The sequence below is a fragment of the Pinus tabuliformis genome, chromosome 9, assembly GCF_031772625.1.
Source record: "Pinus tabuliformis cultivar Carrire ecotype Pingquan chromosome 9, CPIR1, whole genome shotgun sequence".
In the NCBI taxonomy this organism is placed as follows: Eukaryota; Viridiplantae; Streptophyta; class Pinopsida; order Pinales; family Pinaceae; genus Pinus; species Pinus tabuliformis.
The window spans coordinates 864,214,575-864,230,810 of NC_142307.1; the positions used below are offsets into that span (position 1 = coordinate 864,214,575).

The 16,236-nt window shown below is 38.0% G+C and overlaps 1 pseudogene; it reads right to left on the reverse strand.

Annotated features, from left to right (window-relative positions):
* Nucleotides 1-1,348: 1,348 nt before the first annotated feature.
* LOC149151512 (putative disease resistance protein At5g47280) lies at nt 1,349-14,211 on the reverse strand (annotated as a pseudogene).
* Between the last annotated feature and the right edge of the window lie 2,025 nt (nt 14,212-16,236).

A 16,236-nucleotide genomic window follows, 5' to 3' on the forward strand; every position in this document is an offset into this window, starting at 1 on the left:
TCTTTTGGATATTTAAATTTTTGTTTTTAATATGGTTAAAACCGATTTTAACCCTATTTTTATGAGTTTTTTTTTTGGACCCTTGTCGATTTAATCCATTAACGCAACATTGATAGAAATGAGTGACAATATTTCTTGAATTGTAAAGCACCTCTAAACACACACCAAAAATAAAAATGATTGAGTTCAGAGTTTCTTTTGGATATTTAAATTTTTATTTTTAACATGGTTAAAACCAAATTTATCCCTATTTTTATGAGTTTTTTTATTTTTATTTTTGGACCCTTACCAATTTAATCCATTAACACAACATTGATAGAAATGAGTGACAATATTTCTTGAATTGTAAAGCACCTCTAAACACACCAAAAATAAAAATGATTGAGTTCAAAGTTTCTTTTGGATATTTAAATTTTTGTTTTTAATATGTTCATTTATCCCTATTTTTATAAGTTTTTTTTTTTTTTGGACCTTTGCCGATTTAATCCATTAACCCAACACTGTTAGAAATGAGTGACCACAATATTTCTTGAATTGTAAAGCACCTCTAAACACACACCAAAAATAAAAATAATTGATTTCAATTCAAAGTTTCCTTTGGATGTTTAATTTTTTGTTTTTAATATGGTTAATAAGAATGTTAGAGAAACGTAAGTTAAGTTTAGGAGCAAAGAAAGCATCATAACCGCAATCATATTATTCATTGATTTAAAAGGGTTAAATGGTTGAATTGAGAAGTTATCAAAGATGGGCCTTGTGGCCAACAAAGTCATAAGTCATTGTTGTGACACTGGACAACAAAGTCATACGTCATTGTTGTGACACTGCACAAGAATATCTGCAAGAAAGTAGGTTTTAACATTCCATAAACAATATTTTTAGGTCATCCCATTTCTTACAACCGAACAATTTCAATATATATAACATGGTCAGTAAACACACAAAATTTTTAATACATACAAGGAGATTCCACCATCGTGTGGTTTTGAATCTATGGACATTACACCATCAGGTAGTCCTGAATATATGGATTATGGGCAAGCATTCTCAACTGCACAACCTTTACACCATTCCCGACACATTTGAGGTTGCTTGTCACCTTCAGATACTTTTGTTTCTTTACAGAACATTTGAGGTTGCTTGTCACCTTCAGATGCTTCTGTTTCTGTATAGACTATTCCATGTATAATAAACTTTACATCATTCTGTACATACTATTCCATGTATAATAAACTTTACATCTTCACATGGATGACATATATTGAAGTAACAACTTACCCTTAAATACATGAACAATGTACTTTTAGAAAAGCATGATGAAATTATTCCCAAGCTTGGAAAACCAAGTTCAATCATCAAGCCAGTCCAAACTAAAGATCTCTTGAACCTCATCAATGGTGAGGTTATGAAGGGTAGATGCTTTGATGGACGACCATGCTTCACACTGCTTGTCGCTATCAGATATGACTACACGTTTTAAAGATCTTGGTATTACTGTAGGGAATATTGAACACTCCCTCATGTCCAACGATTCTAACTTTGATAGCTGATCAAATTCAGTGGGAAGGTCCTGCAAACTTCTGCAATGTGAAATATCTAAATATTCTAGTTGCCCTAGTTTGCAAATGGAAGATGGCAGCCTCGACAGGCTTGGACAGGCAGACAATCTCAGCACCCGAAGTGACTTTAACCATCCCATATCATCAGGTAAGTTTTGGATAAAATGACAATTAGTAACAGACAACCTCTGGAGGGAAGTTAAATTGCATAGTTTGACTGGCAATTCCCCCAAATCACTGCAGTGATCGAAATTAATTTCCATAATGTTTGGAAAGTTAAAGGGCTCAAGTTCCATATCCATTAGAGTGTTATTCCCAAGGCCCTCACATAAGCACACAGACAACTTTTCCAACTTCTCACAGGACCTACAGTTCTCATACAGAGGAGAAGTAATAATCACCTTATGAAGAAACAGAGACCTAATTTGAACAGGTGAAGAAAATCTTGGCAGCCCACTAATATTTGCACGCAAGGAACTGTAATTGTATACTATAAGAACTTTCAGTTTTGGTGTCCTATTTAAAAATGTTGGAAGACAGTATTGATTTGCGGAAAAGAATAACGCCAAAGCTTCCACATCAGGAAAATCAATTTGACTCCAATCTTGTTCTTGCATTGCACCTACAAGGGTCCCAGAAAGATAAAACTCAATGTATGATGCTGATCAAAATGCTTATCAAACACCTTAGTAAACTTGGAGAATTAGTAAATTGAATTCATAATTATTCAATGTTTCATATGGAAAGGGAAAGAAAGCAGGTTTCATGAGCAGACATACCTGTGTAAATTGAAACAAACTGAGTGCGAGATGCCTGATCTTTGAGAGTAGTTAGCCATTCTGTGGGAATTTTATCCTCTTTGGAAGTCATGAAGAGCCTCTCAGGAGAGATAATGTTATCTTGGCTTGCCAAGTACAAGGCTAAATCCCGCAATACATCATGTTGAGAAAAGCAGAGCTCAGCAGCACAGCTGAAATTGATGGCCCCACTAACCATTAAAACCTTGTGTTAACCAAACCAATCATGGTATCTCAAAAGCCCCCTTTTATCTCTAGTTTGATACTAACATATATATTTATCTTACTCTCCTCATTCTCTTTCTAAAAATAAATCTTGTACACAATTTAGATTATAAACTTAGATTATGTTTATAAGCCTCAAGTTTTCTGGGATGTTCATGATTTATCGAAGGATGCCAAAGCCCAAAAGCAGAATAATTAAAGTTAAGAAGCATACATGAAGAGGCCGAAGCAATAATCAAAACAAATTCATACGCAGCAGTTGAAGTAAATAGGTTCCATAGTACATACCCTGGATAGCCCGTGAGATTCAGGAGATTTCGACTTGCAAGTTCTAGCAAGACGTCCAAAGCATCTGTCCATTCCATCTGGCGAACATATACCCAAATGTCTAATAATGTTTCCACGCTGAACTTTCTACCTTTGGGAAAAGCCCCCAAATCCAAAAAGCACTGTTTATGTTTACCATCAAGCACATCTATACTCGTTTCCAAGCGTTTAAGAAGACTCTCCTTGTGATATTCTGATATAGATTCTGATTTTGAAAGTTTTCTCTGAGCATTGCTCCAAATTGGCCTAGGCTTACCGCGCAATGAGCTTCCAATGACCTTGAGGGCAAGTGGTAAGCCCTTACACTCTATTGCAACCTATAACTATAGTGTTAGTTAAACTGTGCTAGTTTTCTGGATAAATCATGACTTTAAAACACTTGCTGGAGATACATTAAAGGAATTTGTTTTTAGGTCATAAATTTGGGTATTAATTGCAAAATTGGCATTTAGGTAAAACATGAGTAATATGGCATAAGATATAATGGATAGTTTGTATAATTCATACATGTTTAATCATAACCTCATTTTTTGTTGTCGGAATTGAATTCTTATCAAAGGCCTAGAAGCAGAAAAGAGACAGGGCATTAGCATCCTCCAACAGAGGCATCTTATACAAAAGAGTACTATCTGTAATTCTAATGGTTGAATATTGTCTGGTTGTGATAATTGTCTTGTATCCTTTTGCTTCAAACAACAGGTTTTCCAGAGTTGCTATCGACCAGACATCATCCAAAACCACCAAAGTCGGTTGATATATTAGCCTAAGTTTTTTATGTAATTGGTCATGTGTGTCCTCTATGCTTTGGAATTCAGGCACTCGGCCACCAATTATCTTCTCCCACATTGTCTCTAAGAGGCCTTTTACATTTGGATTAGATCGTTTCACTGGAACAAGAACTATATTGCTGAAAGATTGGAAAGAGAATAAAAATTACAAGGCCATGACAACATAATATGGATGTCTGGATAACAGATTTAAGAAGACTGGAAATGTGGTTACCTTTGACTAGGTTATCTTTGCAAAGGGCTGATGCCAGGGTGCTTTTGCCGCTCCCACCCATCCCTGTTATTCCAAGGCGATCAACGTCATCCTGCAATATAATTTGTTTGACGGCATTGATACAAGTCTCTAACCCAACTACAAAATCTGACATATCCAGGACTTCCTGGAAGGTGGAGCTGACGGGCTGTTCAGCGATTTTAGCCACCTCGAATTGTTTGCGAAGATCATTGACGGCTGCACTTAGATTCTCCAAACGACCGGCAATTTTGGGCGAACCTTGAATTTCAATCAAATCTTTGATTTTCTCCTGAAACTCTCGAACCCTCTTTCCATATTGCCACTTTCTGTATACATTACAGACGTGTAAATTGTCTCCTTCGTCCACAAGGCTTAAGCCATCTTGCAGGACAACTTCCAATTCTCTGAACTGGCTGTATCTTGATGAATCTGAATTGGAAATAACCTCGACATCATCAATGTCACGCTTTAACAACTGAAGCTTGTTCTTCAGCTCTTTTGCTGGAATTGACAGGGTTCCATACGCTGACAGGTGGTCAACATGCAAATATCTCTATGAACAAATGTCTAAATTAGGTGTTGGCTTAACGTGGCATGAGCCTCAGAAAGAACTTAGGATAAGATGATATTGCAAACTTTGCTTCCACAGCCTACCACAGCGTACTTTGGATAAGATGAGATTGCCTCAATATTTTTTCATCGGGCAACGTGAAGGCTGCAATAAGACCTCAATCCTTTGCCAAACCAAAAACTTTGGGTAAAATTTTGTTGAATAAAATTGGGAGCATCAAACTTAGGTTAAAATGTGAAAACACCAAAAAAAAACTGGTCAAAGTATCAAGTAATGGAAGGTCAACGATCGATCGATCGCTATTAGTCCCAGGCAGGGACTAATAAGTAGATAAAATTCATTCTCTTATCATTCTTAAGATTGAGCATTAATGGTTACAACGACCACCATAAAAGGTTAAGTAGATGATAGCTTGAATCATAGGGAAGTAATTTTTGCACGTTTTTTTATTTGAGTTCAAATTTCCAATGAGACATCAACCCATTAGGTTTACATTGAAAGAGTAGGCATTCTTATTTGGACATTTTAATTCTAGGTTGAGTCATAAGTTTCATGTTAGGTGTGGTTTGCACACTACCATACCCATCTTAGGGTTTATAGTGGTAACAAAGGATTCAAACCTTGGTCTCACTCAATTGATCTTGGCTAGCTAGTTATTGATTCCCTTGATTGAAAAAAAAACTAGTATATCTTTAGAAGGAGGTGAATGACAATGTTGAAAGTCATTAAGCATGAATATAGTCATGATATCAAAGAATGAACTTTTGGTAAAGTCTTCAATGAGATGGTGAGAGGCAACAAAATGAGAAGATTATTCCTTGGGGGTGTAGCTCACTTGAAAAAGCATGTGTATGTAAAGTGTTATTTAAAATATTATGAGGCCCTTGGTTTGATCCCCTTATTTAATCCGTGTCCACTTTAGGGGTAGCGTGGTGCACCTAGTAATTACAATGGTAGTAAATGGAATTGACCCTATGTCACATCAATACAAGACCCGCCCAATTTTCGATTCCACTAGTTACCTAAAAGATAAAAAAAAGTGATAAGACTATGGGGAGGGGTGTAAATCTCAAAACAAGTGGAGAATTGATATAAGGAAGTGGGGGAGGTGGGAAACCCAACTCTTGTTTTGGTAGAGGAGAAATATTTGGGAAACCCAACCCATGCTTTGGTAGAGGAAGAGGATTTGTGCGCTAAAATAAGCAATCATGCCATTTGATGATCTACTACTAAGCTCATGCAACACAAAACATGGTCATAATGATTTACAATATGATGAGATCTTTATATCTTTATAAGAATACAACTTACTTTGGGGACAATATAAAGATAACGAATGGAGCATGAGGTGTAAATTCCATTAACTTTTAATGTGAAGGTTAGTCATTTAGACAACGAGATGATTGTTGATACCATGTTGCATTTTGCTTAGGAGTTGGTATGAATCATTATTTGTTTTTATTAATTTAGATGTTTAATAGATCAAAGTTAATATGGAACTAAGGAACTACAATATATATTATAAGCAATATGTACAATGTTCAGTGTTTATTGTTAGGTATTTGATTTATAAAGCAATGTATTATTTGATGCCCCATAAGCTCTATGTAAAATGTTTAGGAGGTGATGGGTGTAGCATATAGGAACTCATGGGATTAGATTATCATCTTTGCTACATATCTTAGTGTCATAAGAAGTGTTATCAATCTTTTTTATGGCTTTGATTGAGCCAACAAAGTGTATTGATGTATGTATCATCTAATTATTATTATCATTATTATGTATAGTTATTTTCATTTTCAACTCACATCTATGGTAGTTGTTTATTTATTCATTCTAAATATAAATGAATGTTACTCATTAATAAAAACTTTAACAAATCCTTCCTAAAAAAGGCTCACATAAATGACTAAAATAAATAAAAATTTCAAGCATTTCCCAATTGAAATGTGCATAGATTGAGTACCTTAATGAATATGGTTTCCTTTAGACTTACTTGTGAGGAAGAAGGTTGATTATAATATATTTAATGTGAAAGAGATAGTTACCTCCATCTAGTGCCTTTTAGGAACTTTGGAGAAAGAAATTCCACCTCTAATTATTGTTGTACATTTTCTCACATGAGGAAGTTAATGAGGTTGTCAAATCCATCGGAGAAACACAAAAAAAAAATATGAGAAAGAATATTAATGGCATATCTATATGAATGCGTATATAGGAGTCTTAAGGTATGTGTATATAGTGGTTACTTGTATGTTGAACATTTTAATTCTTGTTGGGGAAAGTGTAGTATTGACTTACAAGCATCGAATGTTTAAGTAATGTAAGTGCAACTAATAATGTAGGGTTTCTTTGTTCCATGTGTTTCATGGCGATCATTCTTAAGGGTTTTTTGTTTTCACCTTGTTGAGTGTGTTGTGTGATAGGCATTAACTATGTGATAGAACAACTTGTTGATTATTATGTAGGGATCTTATTAGTACTAATAGATCTCAATTTAAAAAGAAAATATGTTATAGTGCATGTCTAATGTATCTATGCTTGCTATCGTAAATGTGTGCACATATATGGAAGAAATGTATGAGAGATATTGAGCTTATTGGTTGATAGTTGGAGTGTGAAGCAAGAAACTAGATCTCTCATCTCCTCACCATGGATACTTGAGATCATTAATTTCTTGTTCTTGCAAGTCATGAGATTGTTGAAGAACTCCTCTAATAGCTTTAGGGCATTAAGTAGTTGTCTCTCCTTCCCCAACTTTTAGTAGACGCAAAAGTTTCTATATCAGCTAATGAGTAATAAGAACTTAAAATGCGGCCTCCACAAACTCATCAAAGGCATTGGTGAACATAATTCTAGTACAAGGAGAAAAGGATTTTTGTAAAGACACTTACCCCTAATTTTATTTTAATGGATGTTGCTAGTAGATGTAGAGAGAGGCTTTAGTCAAGGTTTTAAGCTTGGTTTTCCTAAGATAATTTGACACACTAATGTTCTATGTTAACACATATACAAGTGTTCTTACAAATATAAACACACCACCAATAAAAGTTAAGAAAGTGCCCCATACACACAAATCCCACTATAACATCCACACCTTGATCCAGGTAGCCACCCACCTATGCCACTTGGACCCCCACTATTTTTTATTTCAATTCCTTAATTGTAGCATAGTTTACTATTTTTGGTAGTTTTTTGGGTCCTGAACTTCTAGAACCTTTTTTAGGCCCTAGATGATGTTTTTTTTTGTAAAACATGCACACCCATTGCTTGCAATTAGGGTTTGCAGTCAAAATTTGTATTCTTCGGATAGATCTTTCTAACAAGGTATTGTACTCATCAAACAAAGATTGTATGCCAAAGTTATGACCCCAGGAAGTTGCTATACCAATTTACCCTAACGGGGCCCACGAACTTTTGGCGCTTCATCTCCTAAGGTTAGGTTTTTGGATGTTTATGGTTTTCCATTGTTCCTCAATAATAAATAAGCCTTTGAGCCTCATTGTAACACAGTTCAGAAGACAACTAGCCACCACATCTCTCCTCAAAGATAAGCTACCATTGCTTGAGCTAGTTTATTTCCATTCTGCATGTAAACAATTTTCAGTACTTTGTTATTAATGAATTGAAGTTATGCTTTCATTGTATCTCTGTGTTTCTATTTATATTTGTATTTCATTTCGTTCCTTCATAAATCTGGATCACACCCACCCCCAACAACCCTCGGACCCCCCATCCCCCCACCCCACACTTGAATTTTGTAAATCTCTCCATTTAAAAAAAATCTTAGTGGTGCATTAAACCAATCTTATAAAATTTATTATGGCCCTAACTATATATATGCACCATTTCTTTAGAGTACAAGGCACCCCACTATAGAATTAAATTAAAAATAAAAATAAAAAACCAATTTACACCTTCAATCATTAATGTTACTTGTCACTCTACATTTGCTCCATTGCCCCTACTTTTGAATTGTTGGATTTCTTCAACAATCTTATCCATGACATTTTTCATTTCATTCTTGAATTTTCCAAAACCCCTTGGATTTAGTTTGTGATTTTTGTGGAAATCACAACTCTGCAATAGAGACAAGATCTTGTAATTTCTTCACTACCCCTTAATTAATATTTTCACTATTCTAATTTCCCATATTAGTAGTTAATTTCCATTGTTGCAACCTCCATTCTTTTCATGCAACATGTATTGTGTGTATAGTAGCTACTTCCCTTAATCACCTTAAGCCAACCAAGGAATTGAAAATTTTAGTGCACATATTTATTCCACTCCTTGGTTTGCTGCAAAATGCTCTAGTGCACCATTCTTTGCATGGAATATCCATGTAAATGCATCTCTTAATGCAATACACATGTGGCTTGTGTTAATGGTGCATGTGATTATAATATATGCATAAATGTTTTCTATAAAATTCAACACATGTAAATATATATATATATATATATATATATTTAATGACGTAGTCTTTAACGCGACTTTTTGAAAGCCTTTCCGGCGATTTTTTCCGGTGAAAATCCGGCAGTGATTTATTGGAATCCAAGTTTGATAGCTAATTTCTGCACAATGAAACCGTCCCAGGGGTTTTTTAGGGTGCTGAATCCGAATATGCAGTTAAAAAACCATTTTAACTGCAACAAATCATGATTTCATCTCAATTTCTTCCGCCGTATTCCGTCACCGGAATCTCAAAAAGTCGCATTATAGACAACTCCATATTTAATGTAGTGCATTTTAATGCACATAATGGTGTGTAGGTGGATGACTCAACACACTTAAAATAATCCCATCTCATTATCTAGGCTCACCGAATTGGCATATTATTTGGGCCTTCCATTTGTAGTATACTAGCATGGGTTGGAAATCTTGTTCGACATTATGAATTCTTCCACACATATTTGACACATTGAAGAAAAATAGGCACATCAAAGTTATTTACCAATTTCTAATGCACCAAATTTTAAATTCAATCTTGAGCGATATTACAAGTGTTAGTTTGTGATATAGGTTATATCGATAATCAAAATGAATTATAGGAAAGGAATTGAAACACACATAAAGATAAATATAATAGAGAGCATAGTAATATGGTGAAAACCAAACTTCTATTAATAAATGAAATAGCATAATATTGTAGAACACAAACTAGCTAGAATGGTGGTAGCTATCTCTGAAGAGAGAGAAACGGTAGCTACACGCATTCACAAAAGCTATTACAATAGGATGAAAGAATGACCTTTTAATATAATAATAAATCCTATAGGTCTAAAACCCTAACTCCAGAATATGAAGTGCCAAAAGGTTTGTAGGCCCCAAGGTGGTTGGCATGTCAACTACCTAGGGGTGAAATTTTTCCATACAAGATATGTTTGGGGTGCATAGTATCTTGTTGGAAAGAAATATCCTAGGTATATGACTTTCAGTTGAGGCCAGGAAATGCCACAATTACCCTTAGCCCCTGAATTACCAAAAAATAACACTTAGAGCCTCAAAATGCCCCCAAAATTTTGGGACCCAAAAATACATAGAAAAACTACCAAGAAGATAGAGATCCATTGAGTTAGTGGAAGAGTTGGGTGGCCATAAATATCCACTTGGTTCAATCCTCCCCACTTAGCAAACAATGGTTTCCATTGTGTCCTTTTTCCTCATTATATTGGGAAATTTTTGTTGAATTTGGCTTATGGTGAGCTACTTGCCTTAGTGAAGAATCTTCCTTACTTTGACAACCTCATAGAGTTGTATGTGTTGTTGGAGGGTATCGTTTTTCTTGGTTTTCATGATTTGATCCACTGTAGCTTGTTCAATGCATTCAATATTGAGTTACGTCGGGGACAATTACTAATCTTCCTTTAAGGTGTCCCATGGAGGTGGAAAATATGCTTGAAGTAGATCAACACTAAATACTAGGTGCAAGCTAAGGAAAGGGGGAATATTCACTTCAAAACCATTTTCCGCCATAGCCTTTGTGATTTTGTAAGACCCATACCAGAATGTTCTAAGCTTCCTATGGGGGCATGTGAGGTGCTCTTTCTGCAAATGCAACCACACCTTATCACTAACCTGAAACTTGTGTGGAACTCCTTGCTAATCATGTCACTGCTTGTACTTGGAATTGGCTTCTTTAGGATATTATGAACTAATTATTTGAGGTGTTGGATCCATTTAAAAAAATTGGTTACTCTTTTTTCTTCAACTTGAGCATGGGAGGACTCTATTGGTGAAGATGCAATGGGCATAACTACATTAATTAGGGTCAATAGTTGGAACCCCAAGCACACTTAAAAAGGACTATGGCCAACAGAGTTGTGGAGGGATTTGTTATAGATTTGTTGAACATATTGAAGGCTTTCATCCTATATATGTGGATTCTTGTAGTTGTACAAGTGAAAGACATGTACAACCATCCTATCAACCACTTTTGTTTGTCCATCTATTTGGACTTGAAAGACGATTGATTTGGCCAAATTGGTATTCATTAGATACCATATGATGGACCAAAAGATACTAAGGAACCTACTATCCCTATTTAAAATAATGGTCCAAGGTAGCCCAAAACAAACCCAAACACACTCAAAGCAGAGTTTAATAGTGGCTTTAGCTGTGATACTTTGCTTTCATGGTGTTAAAATGGCCACTGTAAATAATTGTTCGATAACCACAAACACACAATCATTACCATGTTTGGTAGAGAGAAAAAATTACATCTAGTCCATGGATATTGACTCCCAAGGCTTATCTAAATTAGGATAGGAGTGTACAATTCCTAATTCTTAATGGTTGGTTTAACAGTGGCATATGCAGTGCATGATATGATATATCAATGGACTGATGTCAATGGTTTTGGCAAGTAGAAATACATCTAAAGTATTTCTATTGTCTTCTCCACACCAAAGTTCCCTGCCACCCAATTTTAATGTGCCTCCCATATCAGCTTGGCATGCTCTCTTAAAGAAATAGAAATGTGGCCCAAATAGCACAAGAGCACATCATGGAGGTCAAAGTCTAGAACTTGTTTGATTGCGATCAACATCTTGTATTTTGTAGTGAATTAAGAGTTATTATTGTATAATTATGGCCACATTGAGGTGTCATTATGATCTAGGTTCTTTTAAAGTGACATGGCTTGTAAAAATATTCAAGTGTGCATAATTAAACTGAATCGACTTAAAGCATGAAATTAATAAATTGAAATGAAGCGTAAAGGAATTTAAAAATTGCAACTTAAAGAAATATAGAAGATCAAAATAAGAATAAAATAAGAACAAAACTAATTGATAATGAAGTTTATCCAGTGTGGCCTACATCTCTAGCCTGTTCTACCTCTAAGGGAGTGGCAGCTTTTATTATTATGATGCTAAGCCTTAAAACGATTTATTACATAACCAAAATACCTCCAATTCTGCTACAAAAATGAACTCTTTGCTACTAAGAAGTGACCTCCAAAATGCCACCAAAAACCTCCTTTTGATTATTGTAAAATCAAGCTCCAAAACTACCTTATATACAAAAAACGCAGGCATAAACAAGCAATAAGAGGCTTTGGATCTACAAAGTTTCACAACCGCAACACTTGTGGTGCTTTGTAAATTATTTTTCTCTTAAATAGTGTTTGGGGTCCATAGCCCTGTGTTGAAATTAAAATGTATAATATAATTTCTGAGCATGATAATAAGTTGTGACTCGTTTATATATTTTTTCCTTTAACATTTTTCTTTAATTATTAGGTCATCAAGAAATTATACAAATATAATGCACAAAATACAAGAAACACTAGAAATTAGGCCAGAGGCCAAGGCAAAACCCATAAGGGGAAAACCCATCAATCCTTTCCTTATAGATTCTTCATCAACAAGAGAAATCCAAACCATCCAGTGATCCAAATGTTAAGTCAATCCTCCAAATCTACCTTCTTGTATTTCAGCTAGACCTGCCTTTGCGCAGGTCACTTAACCCTTTGTTCCACCCTTCAGTACCTTCGCGAAAGGGTATAATCGGCTTCCGTGAGCCCTAACCAAGGGCTGAAGTCCTTTCGCGCTACTAGGGCAACGAACTGCGATATCTCTCAACTAGGCTAAGTGTCTTTCTTATCTTATTAACAGATCTTAGTTAGCTTCGCGTAAATAGATGTTCTTACTTGTGTTCACTTAACCAATACATTTACATACATTCACGCATAATATTAGCATTATACGTGAAATCCATACCCAATATAACATATGCATAAACAGGAAATAAATACGTGGAAATTGCAGAGTACTTCTCTTTATTGATAATTCTGAACGATTACAAACTCGACCCGCCCTGCGCACTCAGCTGCAGGGGTCCGCGCACTCAACTGCGAACCTCTAGGCCTCTGTGCACTCAACTACAGAGCCTCTACTTACGTTACAACCCAAGACTTAGACTTCTACTTTAGAGCTATCTCTCATACACGTTCGATTTTTTTTTTCTCTAAATACTTAGAGCTTAGCTCTATTTATACAATCCCATGGTCCGTAGACCATGGGTAGATCTTCTATAGCTGACATTAGATTTCCAAAATAAGGGTGGACAACCCTATGAGTCTTTAAAACCTACGTGCTCCGTGACCACAAAATGCGGAGTCTTTACATTTGGATTACAAAATTGGACCAAAATATGGGCTTTTAGCCCCAAAACTTCCATTAGGGGATCTCGCACCCAATAAGCCCCCAACACAAACATCGTGACTCACCCTCGAGTCAATCTATAGGTCCGGAGATCTTAGCATGAAGACCTCCCAATTCCGTTTGGATCACCGCAACTTTGGCAGTGCACTGAGCGGCTGCCTACTGGACTTCTTCCACTCGTTGTTTGGTGACTGCTGTTGAACTGCTGCCCTGAATCTTCTGCTGAGCTGCTTGCAGTTGTGCGAGCTTTCCTTCAATGGAGGTTGTGATCGTATATGCCTCATCTATCCATGGCTGTAGACGCGCTTTTAAGACTACTTCTTTGTGCCGAGTGACATCCACCTGTTCCTTGAACGCCTTTGCCTCTTGCATCTGTGCGAGCCTCTATGTAAGGGAAATTGTCTGTGCAGTCCCTTTGACCTCGTCATACTTTGTTGTAGCTCGCGTGCCTCTGTCTCTGGGCGCTCTACATTCAGGTCCTCTTGCAGGGTGGTTAGGACCTCGAATGACTGTTCAAAAAGCTGTGTGCAGTTTGCTACTGCACTGTTGACCGCTGCTATTGCTGTTGTAATAGCGGTGGTACGCTATTCCCAGACTTCCGGCGGAGTTGAAGGCTGCGCCTTCAACTACAATTCTGCAATATGTAGGTTTAGCTCCAGCTGGACCCTGGCCATCTCTGCTCGAGCATCATGCACCCCTGTGGCCAACTTGTGAATGCGCGCCTCCACTGGTTCTTTTGCCTGATTGTCCATCTCAGGGACCATTCGGCAGGCTTCCTATGCTACCTGCATTATTTGCTTATTTTGCTCCATTGCCTCATTGTGTTGCAGGCCCAACTGCTTGATGTTGATGCGTTGCTTGCTCATCACCTGTAGAGCGTGACTCTCCTGGGCCCGAAGTTCCGCGGTGATTCCATCCTGCAAGAGGTAGAGTGTCTCTCGAGGGACCATGGCCACATTCACTCCTACCCCTTTTAGGTTATTGACCATGGGCCTGTCGGCCTCATTCTCTGTAGTGAGTGCTCCATTTGGTAGCACTACCATGTTGGTCAACCTTGTGTGCAACATCTCTTCGACAGCTGAAGTGCTGATCGCGAGGCTGGTGGACATTGTGCTAGCCTGTGGAGTGCGAACTTGCAACTCCTGCAGCTCTGTCCGGAGAGCCCTTAATACCACCTGTTGGTGCTCTTCGAACTATTGGAGGGCCTCCGTGTTGACATCCCTCATCGTTTCTTCAATGTCGTGCAAATCCCCCTCAGTGAGGGTGATTGGGTCAAAGGATGTCTTTGATGCCTTGGCTTTATTTCGTAGCACTGCCTTCTCTCGCGGTCATGGACGCTTGAGTTGGGTGGACGTCGTCTACGGATTCGTGTCACCTTGTTCTATCTCTATTTCTACCTCAGTCTTGGGTGAAGGTGACTTCTGTCCTTTGCACTCTTCTCCTCTTGTTTTTTGTTGTTATGCCAATTTCATGTCGTCGCGCGTTGCTTGGGCCTTAGCCTCTGCTTCCTCTTTTTTGCACTTATTCGCTAGCTGTGCCATTCGGAGCTTTGTTTCTTCCTTCTTGCATTGCACGGTGGACTTGTCCGTTTCCACGGCGGAGCCAACTGGAGCGTGCCACTCCAGCGGCCAAGACTCGAGGACTGCAAAAATTACATCATCAGTCACTAGATAGGGTAAGTTATGCCATGTCTTCACGGGGTCCTTCCGCACCCTGATAAAAACATGGTGGAAATCCGCTTTGAACTATGCAAAGCTCTTCAAGCTGGTGTATACTGTGGGTGACAACCACGGTCTGTGATTGATCCCCATCTGGATACTCATCTCCATTAAGACCCAAAAAATATTGCTTTATTTTATACATTGCACATCCTTAGTCACCCACAACGAAGCATACTTCACTGCCTCTGGAAGGTCCAGTGCAACCGAAGGGAATTGGATGTCTTTTGGCAGCTCCCATGCCAATAGTATGATCAATAATAGGAGCCATGTGTAGTGAAATGTTTTTCCCTACTCCGGTGCCTTGCGATAGTTCACAAGGAACTCGCTGCATAGATAGTTCACCCAGTTGAATTGGACTTCTTCCACGCATTGGGCTACTAGTGCAATCACAGGCGCGAGCACCTCATCCGCGCGACACTTCCGCATCACTTTCCCTACTAGTATTTGTGTTGCGACCTTGACCACAGGGTTGTTAATGCTGGAGATGGCATATCCTCGCTTCTTCTTCTCCAACTTGAACTTCTTCTTCATCGCTTTCATGAGGGCCAACTCGCCACCTTTTCCTTTTGATATATTGGTTGGATCCTCCCCTGAGTAAGGTAGCCATGTGATCCAATGAATCAAGTGATTTGTGATGGGAATGGGCTACTCCAGCCACAAACATCCATCATGCACCAAGCAGAGTAGTTGCTTGATGACGAAGACGGTCACTGGGGCACAATGGTAATGTGGCACCCAGAGCAGGTTAAGAAACCCGACTTTCTCTACACCCTTAAGCTAGGTCCACAACTCCAATTCAATTGTTCTAGCAGTCGCATCCATCCGTCGGGGCATTAGCTGCTGAGTCACTAAATGCAGGAATTTCTCATGATCTGTGAGGTCCCAATCTTTGAATTTCAATACAGGAATGCGCCCTAAGTGCGGCCCCTCAAAAACAATGTCATCTGGGAGTAACAGAGTTTGCAGGGAGCTCTTCCTCTCGTTTATGTCCTTTGGCACATTGGCTTTGCCCTTGTGTGATAGAACATATTCAAGTAACCTAGTAATAGGGTCCACACCCTGGGTTTCAACTTCCATTTCTACGTCTCCTCATCCACTAGGATTTCTTTAGATTCTTCCTCGTCGGCCTCCAGATTAATGGCCTTCCCCTTTTCCTACAATGTGAGTTTGGTCCTCTGTGGGTTTCTTGGTGAGACGCGCACTGAGATCATACCTTGCTTATCCTTCTTAGGTCTCGGTGTTTTGGGTGATTTAGGGACTTCAACTGTTACTCCGACGCTCTCTGGAGCTTCTACTACTGCTATTTCCTGCACAGCTTCCTCTGGTGTTGACATCATTCTAGTCAAA